Genomic DNA, 4738 nt, shown 5'->3' with positions numbered 1-4738 from the left:
TAGGCAGGCTATTTCGATATGACCGTCGGGAGCATGAAGCATTGCGAGCAGCTCCAGAAGGTGTTTAAAGAGAAGGAAGGGGGGTGGAATCTGTTCTCCATCTGGTGGGTGGTCGCGTTGTATGTGCTTCCTGCACAGAGGAGTAAGGTTGTTATAATTCATATGTACAACACCCACGTCCCAGCAGCTGATGTCCTGACCTTCCTGAGAAGATGTATCCAGGTCGAGGGAGAAAGCACTAATGTGGTTGACCATTTCGTGATCTTGACCAGCAAGCGGCAGGTCAGGGTAACACTGAGGGCCGATGCCAGTGGGAACATCCTCCACCAACACTCCAGCTTTGCAATCAGAGGGAGCCGAGTTACATGATGGTCAGAGGGCAACCGAAAGTGTGCCAAAACTGCAGAAGGTCAGGAAACTTGGCGGCAGACTGTAAGGTGACTCTGTTGAAACTGCAAGCAGGAGGGTCACCCAACCAATGAATGCAAAGAGGATAAGAACTGTAATTGTGCTGAGAGGCAGAACATATGTACAAGGCCTGCCCAAGATGAGCGGCCGCCACGTACTCTCAGATGGCCAGAGGTGGACGGCAAAAGATCAGCAAGGCACCACAATTCAGCAAGGGAACGGTGTGTGGTGGAACCCAGAAGGAAAGACAGGCTGGAGCATAGTAGGCCGCAGTCAGCTGAGATATGCAGCATCCAATCCAAACTCCTACAGGTCAGGCAGAGGTAATGGAAGAGGAGGGAACCAAGGGGGGCGAGGAGTGGATTCCTGTAAAAAAAAGGAAGTGGAAAACTCTACAGGTCCCCAAAAACACCCAGCAAAGGGGAAACGACACCTGCAAGAGGAGGAAATGGGCAGCTCTTCGGATATTGAGGACGGGTGTAAGGACAGTCGTCACCACCATAAGAAACAAAGCGCCGTGGGTAGAAAGGAGGGCAGCACCCCCCCCCCCCCCAAACAGGAAAAGACGAACCCTCTTTGGGGACTGGTAAAGACCAACCCCCACCCAGTGAGAACCAGGAGGTATACACACCGCCCCACAGCCCCAGATAATTGGTTTCAGCAATCCTCTGACAGCCCCGTGGTCAGACAGAGACCTGGGTTGTGCGGACCCTCGGCCCAGCCTGATGACACCAGAGCGGGGAAATGTCCTCAGCGTGGAGTCGGAGAGCTACCTCAGCCCTGCAAGGGTCCAGCAGTTCGCTTACACCACAGGGATGCAGACAGCTACCCCAGAGAGGCACAACCAAGAGCAAATGGACACTGGTAACCTCATAAACTGTTAAAATGCGTATAAAATTGCCAGCATTAATGTGCATAGCATTAAATCTGCTATGCAATGTGTTTCTACGTTGGCCTTCTTAGCCAATGTGAAAGCCAATGTCCTGTTTCTGCAGGAGCGTGGGATACCACACCTCACTAGCTAGAGGAAATGGTAGAGCTTGTGGGGCCCATGGGCCGTCGGTTTGGTTGGGGAGCAATGATAACAGCGCCTCCAGCTTGGGTATCCTGTTACGAGGAGGCAACTTCACTATCTCCGTGGTTAATCCTCGTCACCGACGTCATGGACAGGAATGCTACCCAGAGACTGATCAATGTGACGCCCCAGTGGGTAAGAGTGATCGATTGGCCGTCCTGCAACAGCTTCAACTTTGCTGTCTACGTCCAGGTCGGTCATTCTGACAGGAGATTTGAACGGTATCATTGATGCAGATGTACAATCCGGCGGCGGGGGGAGGTGGGGTAAGGGGGAGGGTGTGGCAGTAAATTGGACGCCACTTCCAGACCCCTGATGGTAATGGTAAAAGATGCCAAGCTGCATGACGTCTTCAGCACCCCTGCAGACTGAGCACAGTATAGTTATACTTTTTCACGGGCAGACGGGTCTATGTGCTCAAGGATAGATTACTTGTTTGAGTCCCGAACATTCTTCATCAGATACAGCGACGTCAAGTAGGTGTTCTTCTCTGACCACTGCCTCCTGCTGGCTGACTGTCACCTACAGGACGAGAAGCAGTCTGGTAAGGGAACGTGGAAGCTGAACACAAATCTGTTGGCCCCAGGAAACATTGAGGAGCTCAAGAGGGACTACACAGGTTGGAGAAACATGAAGCTCCTCTTTGAGTCTCCAGCAGACTGGTGGGAAACAGTAAATGGGAACATTAAGAGGTTCTTGATTCTCAAAGGTGTTCAGGATGCGATAGAGAGGCGGGCAAGACCGTCCCAACTCCAGGAAAGCATGCAGAACATGCTCCAGCTGCAGACGATGAGGGTCAATGTCATGAACGATCTGGAGATGAAGGGCCAGCAAGACTCGCTCTTTACAACGGAGGCCTCTAAGAAAATCTTCCAGTCCAGGGTTCGCTCCATGGAATCGTGCTCAATTTTCTTCTTCCAGAAGGTGCACAAAGTAGGAAGAAGATTACTAACTCCATAAGGATCAGCAAATCCTTCTATGCCAGTCCATATGACTCGAGGCCAACCGACAGCGCTGCCTCCCAGTCGTTCCTGTCCTCTATCACCGAGGTCTTTGACGACAGAACACGGGAGAGGCTGAATCAGCCGTTATCTCTGGATGAGCTAACCAAGGAACACGAGTCCTTTGAAAAGAATAAAACTCCCGGAAGTGACGGCTTACTGGTTGTGCTCTATTCTGCTCTATGGGACTTGATTGGCAAGGAACTGCTGAAGGTGTATGTCAGTATGTTTCTGGCAGGTATTATAAGTGAATCCATGAGGAAAGGCATCATCACCCTCATCTACAAGCGGAAGGGGGAGGGAAGAAATCAGAAATTGGAGACCGATCTCACTATTGAATGCGGATTACAAAATCTTGTCAAAGTTCGTCGCCAACCGGGTCAGGTCTGCTCTGGGGTCGGTGATTCATCCTGACCAAACCTGTGCTGTACTGGACAGGATAATCGCTGAGAGTCTCGCAATCCTCAGGGATACGATCGGCTAAATGCAGGACAGGACGTTTAACACCTGCCTCTTCTTGACTGGACCAGGAGAAAGCCTTTGATAGGATATTTCATACGTGTATGAGAGATATTCTATCCAAAATGGGCTTTGGTGAGGGAATCTACAATTGGATCAGACTGCTCTACACCAACATTGTCAGTGCAGTCTCAATCAATGGGTGGGAATCAGTTAGCTTCCCAGTAAGATCTGGAGTCAGGCAGGGCTGCCGTCTCTCTCCTGCCTTGTTTGTGTGCTGCATAGATCCGTTTGCGGAGTCCATCAGGAAGGATGCGAGCCTGAGAGCAGTGAATATTCGTGTCAGCAGGGGCCTCCAGGTTAAGGCCTCCCTCTATATGAATGATGTCGCCGTTTTCTGATGGGATCCTCTGTCCGTGCACAAACTCATGTGCATATGTGACCAGTTCAAACAGACCTTGGGGGCCAAGGTAAACCGAGGCAAGAGTGAGGCCATGCTCTTCAGGAACTGGGCTGACCAATCCTCCATCCCCATCACCGTCAGGACTGACCACCTGAAGGTGCTGGGTATTTGTTTCGGCTTGGCTGGGGCGTGTGCCAATCTCGGGAGGAGCGCATCAGGAAACTGAGTAAGAAACTGGGCAGATGGAAGCAGCGGTCGCTCTCCATCACGGGAAAAATTTGGTCGTCTGGTGTGAGACACTATCATTACTGTTATATGTGGCACAGGTCTGGCCTATTCACAGAACCTGTGCCTTCGCAGTCTCCCGGGACATCTTCCAATTTATATGGAGATCAAAGATGGACTCGACGTACAAAGATCCGGGCAACTGGGGAGAAAAACGCTCCCAATGCCACACTCACACTGATGGCAACCTTTGTGTGCGGCTGTGCGTTGCTCCCCGATACACAAAAAAGAAATGTCACTACGTACTGAGATTCGACCTGCCCCCGGTGTTGCAAAGGATGGACCTGGTCTCGCAGCAAGTTGTTGGACCGTTCTGTATCACCTGTCCTTGGTGGAGAAATTTCTGAAGAATAACACCTTTGACCACAAGTCCATCAGGAAATGGTCAGCACATAGTGTCCTTGAGAACTGTCGGGAAAAGGAGAGGGTGGACCCTGTTGAGCGGTTCCCTGAGCAGACTGTCAAAGCCATTTGGTAGAATGCCTCATCGCCAGAACTTTCCAACAAATACCAAGACATGGCTTGTCTGGTGTTGAGAAGGTCTCTGCCTGTGAGATCCTTTCTGCACGCCCAGTCTCTCAGCCGCACCACACGCTGCCCTCGAAGCGGGTGTGGAGGGGACAAGACTGTCAGACACCTCCTTCTGGAATGTGCATATGCAAAGGAAATCTGGAGAGGAATGCAATGGTGTTTGTTGAGGTTTGTTCTGAGCAGCACCGTGATGCAGGACTCCATCCTCTATGGTCTGTTTCCTGGGATGCACACTAAGACGATCATCAACTGTGCATGGAGGATCATCAACTTGGTCAAAGACGCTCTTTGTCTGTCTGAAACCTTTTGATATTCCAGCTGAAGGAGTTGCCCCCGAATGAGTGTTGCAGAATGGCACATTCTGAGGTCCAGGACTACGTATTGAGGGGTGCGCTGAATCTTTGGGCAGCTGCTGCCAAGACGCGGTGTGGAAAGACCACCATGCCATGTCTGTCCACCAAAGAAAAACAGGGGACCCACTCATTAAGTGGGCTCCGCTGGCAACTCAGTTAAATATATGGATGGTAAACGTACAGACTTCTATATGCGAAGGATTAATTCCGATCTCTGTGTGTA

Source organism: Chiloscyllium punctatum, unplaced genomic scaffold, assembly GCF_047496795.1.
Source record: "Chiloscyllium punctatum isolate Juve2018m unplaced genomic scaffold, sChiPun1.3 scaffold_232, whole genome shotgun sequence".
Taxonomy (NCBI): domain Eukaryota; kingdom Metazoa; phylum Chordata; class Chondrichthyes; order Orectolobiformes; family Hemiscylliidae; genus Chiloscyllium; species Chiloscyllium punctatum.
The sequence above is the reverse complement of the archived record's forward strand: the minus strand, read 5'-3'. Positions refer to the sequence as shown.